Source organism: Pan troglodytes, chromosome 9, assembly GCF_028858775.2.
Source record: "Pan troglodytes isolate AG18354 chromosome 9, NHGRI_mPanTro3-v2.0_pri, whole genome shotgun sequence".
Taxonomy (NCBI): domain Eukaryota; kingdom Metazoa; phylum Chordata; class Mammalia; order Primates; family Hominidae; genus Pan; species Pan troglodytes.
In genome coordinates, this window is record NC_072407.2 from 113,640,198 (window position 1) to 113,658,262 (window position 18,065).

The window sequence follows — 18,065 nt, forward strand, 5'->3', positions numbered from 1 at the left end:
AGGTTACAAAGATGTCTTATGGTAATTCAAGGATAGGAAGTGCAGCTTAGGCAGGCATCGTGGGAACCAGAAAGCTAAAAGATACCTTTTTTCTTAAAGGAGTAGTGTTGTTCTTTTTATTGGCCTCTCTGCTTCTTGAGACACATCTGTCTATGCCTCCTCACTGTCCCAGCTGGCTTCCTCCGTCGCTTATTCCTTTTACAATGGCTCAAACGCATTCTCCATTTTTATATGCTCTTTCAGCTCAGTTCCACACAGCTCACTGGCAGCTTCCGTCTTTGTCTCTCGTTTTCCCAAGAAAGGGAATCTAATTCACCCACCTCACTTTTCAGTCCAAGTCACAGTATCCTTCCTGAGCCATTAGCCTTTCAGCTAAAAGTAATAAAAACCTGATTCCAATTGGCTAAGAAATGAGGAAATGTATTATCTCCTGTAACAGGAAATCCAAAGGAGGGGCAACTTTTAGAGTTGATTGGAGACTCAACCGTGTCAAGGAGACACAGGTTCTTTGCATCTCCTCACTCTGCCAGCCTCAGCTTTATCTTTAGTAAAATGGCTACAGCAATTTCAGGTGTCACATCCAGATATTCAGAAAACCAAATGGCCATTTCTTCCTGTGGCTTTTTCTTAGGCGTGAGAAAACATTTTCCTAAAATCTGCCCTGAAAATGAGCCTCATGTTTCATTGGCTGGATTTGCAGTTAGAGACCTGTTTGGATTAATAAGCTCTGTTGGTGAGAAAGAGAAACCACCAAAATATACCATTTCTATACCCATCACTGGCAAGGGGGAAGGATTGCCCTGAGACGAAATCAGGCCCATTTGTGAAGTTGGGATTGAGGTCATTTTCCTCGGTGGTTAATGAAGCCTTGTATCTGGAGGGTGGAAGGGAATGGCAGTCTACTGATGGGGTCCCAGAAAAGCCCTTAGGTCCATATGCACCGTGTATAAGCTCTTCTTCTAAAATGAAAATTACTGTGAGAATTTTACCTGAAGAAAATTGAGTTTACTGCAACTATCTTTGGGTCAGGTGTGTACCTGTGTAGTATATATTACATACTTAGTGTTTATACTATGCATGGTGTAAAACCAGGCCACTTTGTGCTATGAGTGAGGACTCCCCAAAAGGGCATGGCAGACAGGTACCCTGAAATATATCTGGTATATACCTCTTTGAGATCAGTCTTCTGAAATCTTATAGATACAGTCCTTCCTCAGATTTTCCATAATGAATTATATTGATTTCAGTTAAACACTGCTTCAATTTTGTCATAAAAAATATTTAGCAGTCAGTCACATGAAATTTTTACAAAGTTTGGAATATCTTTTAGGGAAAAGTTGCTTGGCCACAATGACTGTACCATGTGAGATTATAGTACCAGTAAAGACATACTTTCCAAAACTTGAACCTAATGGATTTAATATCCAAGCTGTGAAGTTGGCTTTTTTTTTTTTTTTTTTTAGTTCTTGTTTTGTTTAAGAGATGAGGTCACACTGTAGTTTCCCAGGCTGGATTTGAACTCCTGGCCTCAAGTGATCCTCCTGCCTCAACCTCTTGAGTAGCTGGGATTAAGGCACACACCACCGTACCCAGCTGAGCTGTGTTATCTAATATGACTTTCAGGATTCCTAGTAAGGAGTGTCACACTTTGCATGGTATCTTGCTGAGTTTGTGCATACCAGTCGAGATGAATCTAAAAATACTGAGTATATACTCTTTCTCTTTGCTTGGTACAGCATGCAAGCAGAAGATTCAAATACATCATTGAAGAATAAGACTATTTATGCATCACAAGGAATATACTGCACTAGGTTAGAAGCCCAGAAAGTTCTTCTTTTTAAAGATGTATGTCAATACCCATACCAGCAGTTTGAGATTGATTGACTGATTGATTTTTTATAAGCCTTATTGCTAACAGAGAGAAGCCACAGAATGGGGAAGAGGGAAAAGAAAAGGAAGCAGGAAGAGCACTAAAGACAGCTGTCTTCTTTTCAGTTTTACCAAGAGCCCTGATGCCTACTTTTGAAAATGGTTTTAGATACTTCTATAAGCCAATATTTCCTACATGTTCTACAGAAGCCAGTCCCTGACCAGCTCCTTTAAAAAGGATTCTGTAGTCACAAATACCATAGTGGAAAATATTAAATTCTTCTTCTGGGTATTTACACTGCATGTTAGTAAATTAAAAGACTGAGACTGTGTATTAGTTGATTCTCATACTGCTATTAGGAAATACCTGAGACTGGGTAATTTATAAAGAAAAAGAGGTTTAATGGACTCACAGTTCCACATGGCCAGGGAGGCCTTACAATCATGGCAGAAGGCGAAGGAGGAGCAAAGGCACATCTTACATGGCAGCAGGCAAGAGTGCATGTGCAGAGGAACTGCCCTTTATAAAACCATCGGATCTCGTGAAACTTACTATCATGAGAACAGCATGGGAAAACCCTGCCCACATGATTCAGTTTACCTCCCACCAGGTCCCTCCCATGACATGTTGGGATTATGGGAGCCACAATTCAAGATGAGATTTGGGTGGGGACACAGCCAAACCATATCAGTCTATAATAAATAACTCAAATTTCTTTAATCCTATATTTTCCAAACTTTCTTAGTCACCAAATGTCTCTTTTCACATACATCTTTTAACATCTTGCAGGGCACACTGGGAACTGCTAAGGTCAGAGAGGAGTGTTCTTGAGCAGAGGAATGACATTATGAAAGCAGTGTTTTAGTCAAAGTAATGTATATAGGATGATTGGAGACAGAAGAGATTGGAAACGTAAGATCCTGTTTGGAAGCTATTGGAATATTTTGGGATAAAGAAGATGTCACAGATGGATAATAATAGCAAATATTCATTCATCAATTCAGCAAATATTTATTAAGCACTAACTATATGACAAGCATTGTTCCAGATCCAGGGGATACAGAGAGAAAACAGTTCAAAATCCTTGTCCACATTCACATCCTAAGAGAGGGAAAAAAACAGTAAAACAGACACATATATAAAATGGCAAGTGGTGAAGAGTACCAAAAAGAGAAACAGAGCAGGGTAAAGGGGCCAGGTGCGGTGGCTCACACCTATAATCCCAGCACGTTGGAAGGCTGAGGTGGGTGGATCGCTTGAGCCGAAGAGTTTGAGACCAGCCTGGGCAATGTGGCAAAATGTCATCTCTACAAAAAATTAGGCCCAGCACAGTGGCTCACGCCTGTAATCCCAGCACTTTGGGAGGCCGAAGCAGGCAGATCTCTTGAGCTCGGTAGTTTGAGACCAGCCTGGGCAACATGGCAGTACCCTGTCTCTACAAAAGATACAAAATAGTAGCTGGGCATGGTGGTGTGTGCATGTAGTCCCAGTTACTTGGGGGACTGAGGCAGGCAGATTGCTTGAGCCCAGGAGATCAAGGCTGCAGTGAGCCGTGATCATGCCATTGCACTCCAGCCTGGGAGATGGAGCGAGACCTTGTCTCAAAAATACAATAAAACAAAATATTTTTAAAATAGCAAGTGGTGAAGAGTACTAAAAAGAGAAATAAGGTAAAGGGGCCAGGCACAGTGGCTCATACCTGTAATCTCAACACTTTGGGAGGCTGAGGCACGTGGATTTCTTGAGCCCAGGAGTTCAAGACCAGCCTGGGCAACATGGCAAAACCCCATCTCTACAAAAAATACAAAAAATTAGCCAGGTGTGGTGGTATGCGTCTATAGTCTCAGCTACCCAGGAGGCTGAGGTGGGAGGATCACCTGAGTCCGGTAGTCTAGGCTGCAGTGAGTCGTGATCACACCACTGCACTCCAGCCTGGGCAACAGAGTGAGACCCTATTTCAAAAAAAAAAAAAATAGCAGGGTAAAGGTAGAGTCTCTGAGGTGGTGGTTAGAGGGAGACCTTTCTGATGAGTGGTCATTTAAGCAGAAAAGTTAGGAATTAAGTTAGGAAGAAAGCAATGTGGATATCTAAACACAGAGAACAGCCAGACGAAGGCCTTGAGGTCAGAACCCAAGACTAGAGGGTGGTAGAGGGTGGTGGGAGATGCAGGGAGGCGTGGTGAGGCATGGGAAGGGACAGGATATGGTTGAGATAACATGGGGTCTAATAGACCATGGTAGAGACTTGGAATTTTGTACTGAGTGAGACTGGAAGCCAGTGGAGCATTTTGAGCAGAGCCGTGTCATGGAAAGACTCATTTTTTCAGTGGTTACTCTGACTTCTGTGTGGAGAACAGACTGGAGTGGAGCTGGAGTAGAGAGAGGAGACTGGTTAGGAGCATTGCCACAGTCCAGGCATGAGACGATGGTGTCTTGGTCTTAGGGGGTCATGTTGCAGGTGGTAGGAAGCAAGAGCTTCGGGGTACGTTTTCAAGGTAGGAGTTGACAGAAATGGATGACACCATGCTCCAGATTTTAAGTGCTTAAGCCTAATTATTTGATCCTTATAAAAACCTTTGGGAATGGATAGAGTTATTATCACTGTTTTACATTTGAGGAGACTAAAGCACAGAAAAGTAGCTTGCCTGAGATCATACAGCCAGTAAGTGGTGGCACTGGATTTGAAGCTTCAGATCCTGTGCTCTAATCATTATGCTACACCCTCCCCCACTCCCCACCCTCCAGGGAGGAAGTAGAAGGAAACCCTGGGCCAGGGCCAAATAGCACATAATGCCTCTGCCTTCCACCTTCCAGCCAGTAAGTGCAAAATTCCTAAGAAATGAAATCAAAATTTCTCCTCTTTAATCAGCTTTTAAAGTGTTGACCTAGTTCTGCATAACCTTGTCCTTTCCTGTATTTTTCTATGGAACAATTTTTGGAAGACTTTCAGAGTTTTGGGGGGCAAATCGTGTCTTCTATTTTTCACCAAAGGGAAAGATTGGGGCAGGGTAAACTGGTAGTGGACAGACTGGAGTGTGGGAGAGCATGAAATAAGAACCAGGTATTCGGCCAGGCACGGTGGCTCACGCCTGTAATCTTTGGGAGGCCGAAGCGGGCGGACCACTTGAGGTCAGGAGTTGGTGACCAGCCTGGCCTACATAGTGAAAGCCTGTCTCTACTCAAAATACAAAAATTAGCTGGGCATGGTGGCACACGCCTGTAGTCCCAGCTACTAGGGAGGCTGAGGCAAGAGAATAGCTTGAACCTGGGAGGCGAAGGTTGCAGTGAGCCAAGATCGCGCCACTGCACTGCAGCGTGGGCGACAGAGCGAGACTCCATCTCAAAGAAAAAGAAACCAGGTATTCTTTCAGGGTTAATTCTGACAGTTTTTTGAAACATTCTATTCCCCCCCATCACCACCCCCCCCACACACACACACCTCTACACCCCTCCCATTAGAGAAATGGGATAGCAATCAAGGCATTGTACACTGTCTTTTGTTTCTCTGCCTAAGATGGCCTAACTACTTTGATTCTGATGGGTTTAGTTGGAACAGCAGAACCCTTAGTACTGCTGATCGTATCACCCTTTCTTTTCCTTTTCCCCTATTAGCTTGGGAGCTGGGGGACTTTAGAGCACTTTCAGGAAGGGAGAAGACAATTCTAAGAATTTACACATTTGAAATATTTTTTTCCATTTACAGTGGCTCTAAGCTAACCAAGTAAATCAAGGTTAAATTAAATATCTCCCACAATCCTACAGTCTACTGAACTCTGCTTCTAAAATAGTGGACTTGGAGAATGGTTGAAGTAAGAAAGGAATGGATCCAGATGCTGTAGGAATTTGGTAGGATTTGGTGATGTACCAGGGATACTATGGGGCAAGTGTAGACGAGGGATGGGATGGAATGATCACAGTAAGGCCAGAGTGGGTAGGAGATATTAGAATCAACATTTAGAAATGTCAGAAGTTCAAGACCAGCCTGGGCAACATGGCGAAACCCCATGTTTACAAAAAAAAAAATACACACACACTAGCCGGGTGTGGTGGTGTGTGCCTGCTGCAGTCCCAGCTACTGGGGTAGGAGGTGTGTGGTGGGGGTGCTTCTGAGGTTGGAGGAAAGTAGAGACAGCGAAACCCTGTCTCTACTAAACCTTGAGCTCAGGAGATCAAGGCTGCAGTGACCGTGATTGCATCACTGCACTCCAGCCAGGGTGACAGAGCAAGACCCTGTCTCAAAAAAAGAAAAAAAAAGGAAAATATCGGGGCTGGGTGTGGTGGCTCACGCCTGTAATCCCATCACTTTGGGATGCCAAGGCGGGCAGATTGCCTGAGGTGGGGAGTTTGAGACCAGCCTGACCAACATGGAGAAACCCCATCTATACTAAAAATACAAAAAAATTAGCGGGATGTGGTGGCACATGCCTATAATCCCAGCTACTCGCGAGGCTGAGGCAGGAGAATCACTTGAACCCTGGAAGCAGAGGTTGTGGTGAGCTGAGATTGTGCTATTGCACTCCAGCCTGGGCAACAAAAGCAAAACTCCATCTCAAAAAAAGAAAAAAAGAAAGAAAGAAAAAGAAAAAAAAAAAGAAAAGAAATATTGGAAAAGCACTAAACCTATGGTTCTGTTTTCCATGGACTTTGGTTCTCCATGCATTGCTCTCTAAGTTACTAGACCACCGTTAAGGGTCAGAACCTTGGAGAGTTCCAGGCAGTAGACGCTTTACAATGTGTGTGACTACTGCACTAGCATGAAATGGACAGGATGAAGCTAGTATAAATGATGCTGAAGCAGACCTCTCATGTGCTTTCTGTTGAAATCTCCAAGTTTAAAAGGCTGCCACCTCTACCTCCCCGCAACCTCAAGGAGATGTTGGTGCAGTGAAATATTTCAGTCCATCTTGTGAAAGAGGCATGAAGTCAGCATAGTTACCGTAGGGTTTCTGTTAAATTTTGATGTTGTAGAGGGGTGTTGGAGTTCCTTTCAGGTTCTGTGCTTTCTCCTGAGGTCTTTTCTAAGGGTATGGTATTGCTTCTCTGTTATTTCCTGACCTGTTATAAAATTAATTGGAATCTTTGTAGGGTTGGAAGAGTGAGTTTGCCTAAATCTACCCTTGTCGTTTTCTGGTAAGTGCTTATATTTATAACAGAAAGATTAAAAAAAGATACTGTATGTTATACAGATAGTTTGTAAAAGCTGAAGGTAAGTTTAGGCTGTTGCTAGCCATAACAGACTTTTGCAGTATAATTAAGTTAAGGCTATCTCTGCTTTTTACCACCTCTAATTTCAGTAATCTTGTTTTGTTTTGTGGCACTAAAATAAATCTAGACACTTAAATTTTCATTGTTACAATCTCTTTTTCTTCAGTTTTAGGAAAAATCATGGTTTTCACATCAGATTACTAAATTTCTGATGCTTTGATTAAAATTTCATCATACTGTTTTTAAAAATGTTTAACCATCTGCATTTATGATGTCATATCAGGCTAAAAATAGGAACTTGAGTGTAAATATTAGGAAACACCTAACTAGCAAATCCTGGGCATAATAATAGCAGAGAGCAGAAAATTATATGAAAATAGAATTTTTTGCAGATAAATAGTCATGACATATTTACACTCTGTGTTACAGTTCCAAGATGTAGTCATTATCTTTTTTTATTTTATTTTATTTATTTATTTATTTATTTATTTATTGAGACAGAGTCTTTTTCTGTCGCCCAGGCTGGAGTGCAGTGACACGATCTTGGCTCATCGCAACCTCCGCCTCCCAGGTTCAAGCAATCCTCATGCCTCAGCCTCCCGAGTAGCTGGGATTACTGGCTAATTTTTGTATTTTTAGTAGAGATGGGGTTTCGACATGTTGGCCAGGCTGGTCTCAAACTGCTGTCCTCTGGTGATCCACCCATCCCGGCCTCCCAAAGTGCTGGAAGACCATGCCCGGCCGTAGTCATTATCTTTTTATACTATTTGAGAGAACAGGAGCATTACAGTAAAATTCCTAAGTAGCCAACTGATTTGCAGTGCCAGAAATGAATACCGATCCTAAAAGGTGTGTGATGAAAAGGCAGTCTCCAGCATTACATTAGCATTTCAATTAGATTTTGGAGATGATTTAGCTATGGATAACAATAGTAGGGATCAGTGAGAAATATGTAAGATTTTTAAATGATACTGATCAATAGTTATTGTTGGTTATCTTTTTTTTTTTTTTTTTTTGAGTCAGGGTCTCACTCTGTCGCCCAGGCTGGAGTGCGGTGGCACAATCTCAGCTCACTGCAACCTCCACCTCCTGGGCTCAAGCAATTCTCCTGCCTCACCCTCCCATGTAGTTGGGATTACAGGCATGTGCCCACCACATCCGGCTTATTTTTGTATTTTTAGTAGAGATGAGGTTTCACCATGTTGGCCAGGCTGGTGTTGAACTCCTGACCTCAAGTGATCTGCCCATCTTGGCCTCCCAAAGTGCTGGGATTATAGATGTGAGCCACCACACCAGGCCACTGCAACACATTTCTATGTAATGTTTAAGATCACTGGGGTAAGGCCATAGTTGTATGTCAGTGGTAGATCTTGTGGCATATAAATAAATTATATTGAATTTGAGAGAAAGAGAATAGATAAGAATTAATTCGAGAATGACATTTCAAGCTAATTTTTAGAATATAGAAAATGTAGATTTTTTTCTTTATTCTATTCAGCAAACATTAAGTGCAAGTCCTACCCAGACAGGAGTCAGGAAAGGCTTTCTTAGTGAGATGATACTCTGAAATTCGTCTTGAAGGATGAGCAGGAATTCTTACAGTGAGGAGGGTGGAGATATTCAGAGGGAATGGTAAGGGCTCTATGTAGGAAGCTTCTCTCAGTATGGAATAACTAAAGTAAGGGGGGGGAGGTGTGTGTTTGTGCACACGCATGCATGTCCATCCACATGCACAAGGGAAAGAGAGACACTTCCGTGTAAATGCTTAAGGATTCATCACATTTTTGCAGCTTCATAGTATTCCATATAGTATGATTATATGCCATAATTTATTTAACCATTCCTCTTTTGATAGATATTTGTTTTCTGGTTTGGGCTATTTCAAATAATGTTGCACTGAACAAACTTGCACATGTGTTCTTGCAAACTTGTGACTGTAATTCTGTGTCAAGGGTTAAGGTTTGGTTTTGGTAGTCACCATTGATAAATTTGAGTACACACCTTAGGTCTGAGCTATGACCAGTCACACTTCATTATGTTTTATAATTTTTGAGTCCTCATCTATTTTGATCAAATTAAAGATGTCTTCAGTTTCCGGTCATATGGGAGCTTATTGTGCCATGGTAACAACTTTGGCTTGTAGTCCGAGTGACGTGGGAAGCCATTGGAGGATTATGGCAGAGGACTGATAGAACTGTTTCTAAAGATTGCTCTGGCTACTCTGTCAAGAATGGAAGACAGAGATGCAAAGATAAAAGGAAAACCAGTTAAGAAACTATTCTAATAGTTCAGGCAAGGAATAATCGTGACTTGCACTAGAGGAGGATTGATGCAGTTCAAGAAAAATGGTGGGATTCTGGACATGTCATAGTTAAGAGTTGAAAGGATTTGTTGATGGATTGGATGTGGAGAGAGGGCAGGGTGTGGAGATTAGCTCTAAGATTAGAGTGGCATCATAGATATCCATGTGGAGTTGGTGAATAGACAACTGATAGTTGAGGCTACACATCAGGGTGCCCAATACTTTATTAATGAATGAATAGCTGATAGATAATTCAAGAAGGAAATGTATAAAATGAAAGTTTTAAAGAGAACAAGAATTACAGTTAACTCCTTTACTATGACTCACATGGTCCTTTTCTCTATGCTTCCAAGCAGATCTCATTTTGACTAGAATACAACTAAACTGGTTAAGAGTTTGGACAGGGTGAGAGAGAGAGTGTGTGTGAGCGTGCTAGAGGAAATACATTTGTATGTGTATATTTATTTCTCTCAGAATCTAAGTGTCTGTCTCTCAGAATCTAAGACTTGACGTCAGAAAAATTGTTGCTACTAATCTATGTAGAGATATTACAACTTTATGGAATTGTGTTTAATTAAAATTATTATTTTTAAAACTTCTTCATTTTAACTTCCATATAAAATTAGAAATGTTTTCCCAAAATCAGGCATGGTGGTGCATGCCTGTAGTCCCAGCTACTCTGTAGGCTAAGGCAGGAGAATCGCTTGAGCCCAGGAGTTCTAATCCAGCCTGGGCAACATAATGAGACACCCCCCGTCCCGCCCCGCCTCCATCTCTTTTAAAAAGGGAAAAAAAGAAAGAAAGAAAGAAAAGTTTTCCCACACCAAAAAAATACTAATAGACTGAGTTGGAAAACTTGGTAAATAAGCAATTAGGTTGTTACTCCTTAGCTGTCTTCTGGCTATGGCAATTTACCCAGTATTTAGACTTTTTGGCCTTTAGACCCTGACTTGGTTTGCCTTTCGAATGCATCATTTCCTTAACCCCCTCCCATCCTCTCTGATCTTGGCTCCCTTTCTCGCTGGCCATAGTCTATCTTTCCAAACCCTGCTCCATATTTTCAGCTCCTAAAGTATCTTTTCTACCTTTTTAAATACTTTTTTAATTGATACATGATAGATGTACATACTTTCAGGGTACATGTAATAATATATTCATATAAATTGTAAAGATCACATTTGTGTAATTGGGATATCTGTCACCTTAAATATTTGTCTTTTCTTTATGCTGAAAACATCCTATTATAATTATTCTCCTCCGACTATTTTGAACTGTACATTGGATTATTGTAAATTATAGTCACCCCACTGATCTATCCAACACTAGGTCTCATTTCATCTCTCAAACGGTGGGTTTGTGCTCATTAATCAGCCTCTCTTCATCCCTCCTCCCTGCTGCCACTTTTGCGCCTTTAATCTATGTGTTATGGGGATGTCCATATTTGATAAAACTCTGTCCCATTCATGGCACAAGCTGCAACCTAATTATAGTAGTTTAAAATACTGTGAATGAAATATTTGTCATACATCTGCATGATTAAATTTTCTTCGTGAAACGTAAAGCCAGAAACTCAGTGCATGTGAGTTATAAATCCGTGGTAGCACTGATAGCTTAATCCTGCATATTTCAAAGAATCAAATCCAAAGGGATTGACAGATCACTGGGTTTTTCCAGCTTGTCTGGTTAATAGACACCCTTATTTATATAAAAGTTTAATGGTCCAGAAAATATTTGAATAGCACATGAGGTAATCTGTTTGAACTGTTGGGAATATTAGTGCGTGATGAACTTTAAATTTAAAGTAGAGAAAGTTCAGAATTTCTGCAAGGCTTGAGCTCCTCTTGGATTTATGCAGTTCTAACAGGACTAAGTATACAATCAAAATTATAAAAGAATCATAATTTTTTCTTTTTTGATGGTTGGCAGAGCTAGCTGGGGCTTTGTTTTGGAAAAAAATAATTGAACTGGTTTTTAGTTGGTGGCATGGGCAAGAGTGGGTACCCCAGGCAATAAACTCCTCCAAGGGGGCTGAAGGCTAGGGCTGAGCCTCAGGTGGGTTTCCTTTTCCTTATGCTCCCCTGCACAGCTGCCTCCCCGACAGGCTCTGGGACAGCCACAGAAGGGGGTAGGCAGGGAGGGGCTGCCATGGCTGCTCACTTGGACGGGACATCAGAGGACTCAGACATCAGCTTCCCATCATGGATCTTGATCTTCTTCACAATCAGGTCCCTGGAGGAGCTGGGGCAGCTGAAGGAGCCAGAACCCCCACCAGAACCAAAGCTAGAGCCCAGGCCATAGTTGAGACCAGAGCTTGTGAGACCCCTATAGGCCCAGCTCAGCCCACCTGAGTAGCCACTGGTGGTCTTCCTATGGATACTCATATTCTGCATCCCAGACTCCAGCCAGCTTTCCTTGCCCTACAGCAGCTTGCAGTAGGTAGTGATCTCGATGTCCAGGGCTAAATTGATGTTCATGGGCTCCTGGTACTCATGCAGCTCCCACACCATGTCCTGATTGGCCCATTGCAGGGTGGCCTCCAGCTCCACCATCTTGGCATTGGTGTGCTTAATGGCCAGCTCCCCACATACTGCTCAGCATCTGATGGCAGCCTCCAGGGAAGCCCTCGGTCTCTGAGGCCCTTTGCTGATGTTCTGGGTCATCTCTGAGATCTCTGTCTTTGTGCAATGCAAGTCATCTCAGTGGTTTCCAGATAGCTTCTGCAACTCCTCATACTTGATCTGGTACATGCTCTCAGCCTTGGCCTGGCTGTGATTGGAGATGTCCTCATACTGGGCACAGACCTTGGTGATGATGCTGTCCATGTCCAGGGAGCAGCTGTTGTCCATGGACAGAACCACAGATGTGTCCAAGATCTGGGACAGCAGCTCCTGGATCTCCTTCATACAGCTGCTTGAGGAAGTTGATCTCATCAGTCAACCCTTCCAGGCGAGACTCCAGCTCTGCTTTGTTCATGTAAGCTTCATCCACATCCTTCTTGATGAAGACAAATTCGTTTTCCTTCTCTGTATGCTTGTTGATCTCATCCTCCTACTTTTTCTTGAAGTCCTCAAGCTGCCCCTGCGTATCACCAAGCTCCACCTCCAGCTTCAGCTTCTCTGACCCAGAGTGTCCAGCTGCCACCAAAGGGTGTTGATGTGGCTCTCGAACATCTCATCCATGTTGCTCCCAGCCATCTTCTGCTGCTGCAGGAGGCTCCACTTGGTCTCAAGTGCCTTGTTCTGCTGCTCCAGGAACCACAACTTGTTGATGAAGGAGGCAAACTTCTTGTCAAGGGTCTTGATCTGCCCCTTCTCCTGGTTACACACGGCCTGGATGTTGGGGTCCACTTCCAGCTTAAAAGAGCTTAGCAGGCTCTGGTTTACCATAATGGCTGTGATGTCCCCCCATACCACTGGCCTCAGCATAGCCTCCACTCAGACCTATGCTGGCACTTAGGCCACCCAGGAAGCTGCTGCTGTTGCCCACCAGGAGAAGCTCAAGGAGCTGATGCAGGCACCAGGCCTGCTCATGGAGGAGCAGCTGCTGAAGGCCCAGGGGCCAGAGGTGGGCACCTTGTAGGACTTCTGGGTCACCCTGATGGACACAGTGGAGGCAGGAGTGGCCAAACCAGACAGAGATTTGAGGAGGAGCAGAGAAGCTACTTCTAGATTATAATTTACTTTTGATTAACACCTCATAATAATTGGATAGTTCAATAGCAATTAGATTAAGCATGTCTTAATTCCTAGAAAGCAAAATGAATTTACCATTAAATTATTTTTTTTTTCCTTCCACTAGAAGAGGAAGGAAGATGGTGGAAAAGATTGATTAAAAGGTAGGTCAGAGACTGTCAAGAAGCTGCTGACTAAACACCTACAAGGTAGTCAGAAAACTCTTACTCTGAAATCTGTAGAAACAACACCTTCAAGAGGATACAAGGACTTTTAATGTCTTTCAAGTCCTAGAATGATGTTTTAACTTTGGTAGGTCCAGACCTTTGAGCGAAGGACGCAGAGTAAGACACTTTCTAAACTCTCTTGATTGGACCACTATTCGTTTAAAATCTGGCTTTAACAAAACTTAAGGGTTAGTGAGAAAGATACCAAACTGTATTTTTGAGTACTATATTTTAAACTTGCCTTTATTTTAAACTTTGTGCGTCAGCATTACATGGAGTGTTTGGTTTCCCTACGAATAATGATTGGAAACCCATGCTAATCTCTTAACTGGTTAACTACACTTGTGGTTCAAGACTAACCACTTAAACCACCTGGAGACATCATTAAATGTAAATATTGAATCTGCAAACCCAACTCTATGAAATCATGTCTTTTTGCTGAATATGAATCTTTTAAAGGCCACAGAAGAAAACCTTGCTCAAGACTACCTGTTCCTCTGTTAGCCAGAGTCATTATCACTAAGTTCTTAGAACCAGCAAGTTTTAGAACCATTGTCAGTTTCTTTTGCTGTTGTTGAAAGAAACATTTATTAAATAGCTACATGGTCACAAGGTTTGATATCCATTCTGTCATTTGATTGTATTTCTGCAACTCTGAGTACTCCTGTTTTGGCACATTACTGCTAGCTTTGTGAAATGTCAGGTCTTGTTTTCTGAAACTACCACAGGTGGAGATCCAGGCTCTCCTGCCTTGTTAGATCCCTGAATACTGCCCAAACTGGAGCTGTTTACCTTTGACTTTCCTGTGGGCCTCTTGGATTTGTTCTGTTCTGGCGTCTAGCAATCAGATATTTTCTACTTAGGATGTTGTCCTTTCAGCCTCACTGCTGAATGAGAAGCAATTTCAGAGCTGCCATTCCATACATCTAACTTCTCTCCAGTCCTAAAACAAGTGCCCTCAGAATTTTTGTACTAGAAATTATAGGGTAAGAGATTAGATAAAAATAAGCCAAAAGAATATTTGAAGTCACATTTTTATATAAAACTGATAACCTTTGAAATATTAATGTTGAATTAAAAAGCATCCTCAGAGAGGCTGGGCGCGGTGGTTCACACCTGTAATCCTAGCATTTGGGAGGCCGAGGCAGGTGGATCACCTGAGGTCAGGATTTCGAGACAAGCCTGGCCAACATTGTGGAAACCCATCTCTACTAAAAATACAAAAATTAGCCAGGCGTGGTGGCACGCACCTGTAATCCCAGCTACTCGGGAGGCTGAGGCAGGAGAATCACTTGAACCCGCGAGACGGAGGTTGCAGTGAGCTGAGATCGCACCACTGCACTCCAAACTGGGCGACAGAGCAAGACTCCATTAAAAAAAAAAAGGAAAAAAAAAGCTTAGAGGTTATGTAGTTATATTTAGAAACAGGCCTACAAAGACTAAGGTGATGGCCCAGGAGCTGAGAACAGAGCCCAGTGTTTTTAACGTTAGTCCATGTTGTTGTGGAGCTATCATCTTTCTTTATTGCTCCCTTGATTTAGGAGTTAGCCACAACTAACCCCTCTGTCTCTTTTATCTCCCTATATTTCTGGTATTGGATCATATGATTCTTCAGAACCATGCCTACACAGTTGTCCCCCTTTCCCAGTATTGAACTTGGAGATAGGAGGCAGTGGGTAAGTCTGGTGGGTGAACTGGCTTGGAAAAAGTGCTCAAGTGACTTCTTTCTGAGAGGAAACTTGAGACTAGTCTTTTCTACATCATCTTACTTAATGGGACTAATAATTAATGTAGTCCGCATGAATAGTTCCCAACCAAATGTTTTTCAAAGCCAATCAGGTTGGTCTTAATATCTAAAGATGTCATCCAGATGTGTAAAAATAATGCATGTATAATAGTTAAGGAACACAAAATACCACAATCGTAAATTGTGTAGTGAAAATGTTCAAAAGATGTCTTTGTACAATTGTGAGTTTTATAGCTGAGTAAACTTGTTTCCAATATTGGAAATTGTATACCAGTCATATTTCTACTGTGATAATTTTTTTTTTTTTTTTGAGACGGAGTCTCGTTCTGTCACCCAGGCTGGAATGCAGTGGTGCAGTCTCGGCTCACTGCAACCTCCACCTCCCAGGTTCAAGCGATTCTTCTGCCTCAGCCTCCCAAGTAGCTGGGATCACAGGCGCGTGCCACTTCACCCAGCTAATTTTTGTATTTTTAGCTGAGATGGGTTTTCACCATGTTAGCCAGGCTGATCTTGAACTCCTGACCTCAGGTCATCATCCACCCACCTCAGCCTCCCAAAGTGCTGGGACTACAGGTGTGAGCCACCACACCCAGCCTCTACTGTGATAATGTTACATAACAAACAGCTTCTAAAATTTAGTGGCTTACATCAACAGATATTCTTTGTCTATGAGTCATTTAGGGTGACTCCATTTCAGGCTATATAATTGGGTTCAGATCTACTCCTCATGTCCCTCATTCTACATATGCTTTTCTCATGGTAGATGATAGAAACATAGGAGATGAAATCAAAGCACACACATTCTCCATGACCAAAACCAGAAGCAACAAGGCAGGGATATGCACCACCTATTCTACTGGGAGGCATTGCAAAGTCACGTGACAAAGGGTATGGATAAATCTCTTACAGGCAGGGAGTGAAGAAATGGGAAAAGTAATGTACTACAGCAGTATTTCAACCCTGTCAATTCATCACTGAATTCACCATCCTCTTTGATTTCTAGGTGAGCAGATAGTTTTGGTTTTTGCAGCTGGCCCTTCCCTTTCACTGTTTTCTTTCTTTTCTCTGACAAGTGACTTCACGATGTCATTATTACTTACTGTGTAGGACCTCAGTAAACACATCATAGTCAAGCCACTAGCTAATAAACTAGGGCTTGACTTTTCATGAACTTGTTTTCCCAAGAACTTTGATTTACTAGTTAGCTAACTGTATTGAAAAAGCTTCATTGAAAAATTATTCCTGCTCAGCACAGCTTCATCTGTATTCTTGGGTTCCCAGTGCCAATTTTTTTCTTTCTTCCAATTTTTATGTTAGGTTCAAGCGAGTACATGTTCAGGTTTGTTACATGGGTAAATTGTATGTTCCTGGGGTTTGGATATACAAATTATTTTGTCAGTCAGCTAGTAAGCATGTACCTGTTAGGCCATCTTTCAACCCTCACCCTCGTCCCACCCTCCACCCTCAAGTAGACCCCATTGTCTTTCTTGCCTTCTTTGTGTCCCTGTGTACTCAATGTTACTCAATGTTTAGCTCCTACTTAGAAGTGAGAACATGCAGTTTTTGGTTTTCTGTTTCTGCTTTAATTCACTTAGGATAATGGCTTCCAGCTGCATCCATGTTGCTGCAAAGGATAGTATTTCCTCCTTTTTATGGCAGTGTAGTATTCCATCATGTATATGTATTATGTTGTCTTTATTCAGACCACCATTTATGGGCGTCTAGGTTGATTCCACACTTCTGCTATTTTGATTAGTGTGTAATGAACATACACATGCATGTGTCTTTCTGGTAGAATGATTTACATTCCTTTGGGCATATACCCAGTCATGGGATTGCTGGGCTGAACAGTAATTCTGTTTTATCTTCTTTGAGAAATCTCCAAACTGCTTCCCACCGCAGCTGAACTAGTTTTTATTCCCACCAGCAGTATATAAGCATTCCCGTTTCTCCACAGCCTTGCCAGCATCTCTTCTTTATGGACTTTCTAATAACAACCACTCTGACTGTTGTGAGATGGTCTCTCATTGTGGTTTTGATTTGCATTTCTCTAAGGATTAGTGATGTTGAGCACATTTCTGAATGAACCATCCAGCTTGGCTTCATTGTTTTTTTATTGTTTCACCTGAAGAACTTAAAGAAAGAAGTAAAAGAGATATATTTGCCCTTTGATTTATGAATGAATGATGATGTCTTAGATCTCAAATATTTGCTAAAAATGTAGATACCTTTAGAGTACTTCTATACAGAAACCAAAATATTAAAATTAACAAATCTGCTTCCTTCATTAGTATCTCATTCTCCAAGTTTTGACATTTGAATCCTAATTCCTAAAAATTGAATGTTTTGGTAAATCATAGTCTGTTCTTTAGACTACATTTCTTTCCTTCTTAAGAAATAATTGCATATCAATATAGCTATCTGGATGTATTTATCTGTGTAAAGAATGTGTTAGAAGTGTAACCAGATTGCATTTATAAATATTATTATAACACTACCATAAATAGAGTAAATAGCACACAATATCAGTAGTTCAGCTTAGAGTGACTCATTTGTCAGTCCAGTCATAGTCATCACTTAGAAATAATTCACAACAGACTTTGAGGTCCTGGAGCGATGATAAAAATAGGTGGGATGAAAGTACCTATTTGGGGAATTGTCTGGAATGTTGAATACCATCCAGATGACATCATCATAACCTGGTAGTATTAAATGTGACTCTGGCACTTTCCCAGGCTATTCAGTTGTTTTTTTTTTTAATTATTGCCTAAAAAAACAGCTCTGGGACAGTTAATGAAATGTTACTACATATATTGAAATCAGTAAGAAAACCCAGCTATTGTTCTGGAATTATATTAAGAGAGTTCTGATGTTTCAGACAGTATCTCATCTTGTCTGTAAGCCAGTATTGCCTCATGACATCTCTTCTATTATTGTCTTGAAGTACTGATTAAAGTTGTTTTTTGTTTTTTGTTTTTTTTTGAGATGGAGTCTTACTCTGCCACCCAGGCTGGAGTGCAGTGGCATGGTCTCAGCTCACTGCA

General features: G+C 41.6%; 1 protein-coding gene and 1 pseudogene across 2 annotated transcripts in view; one reads left to right on the top strand and one right to left on the bottom strand.

Moving 5' to 3' along the window:
- The window catches only part of SIK2 (salt inducible kinase 2), a 122,296-nt gene that overhangs the window by 56,889 nt on the left and 47,342 nt on the right, over nucleotides 1-18,065 (top strand). The gene's annotated exons all lie outside the window — the stretch shown is intronic.
- LOC134807314 (keratin, type II cytoskeletal 8-like) lies at nucleotides 11,473-13,827 on the bottom strand (annotated as a pseudogene).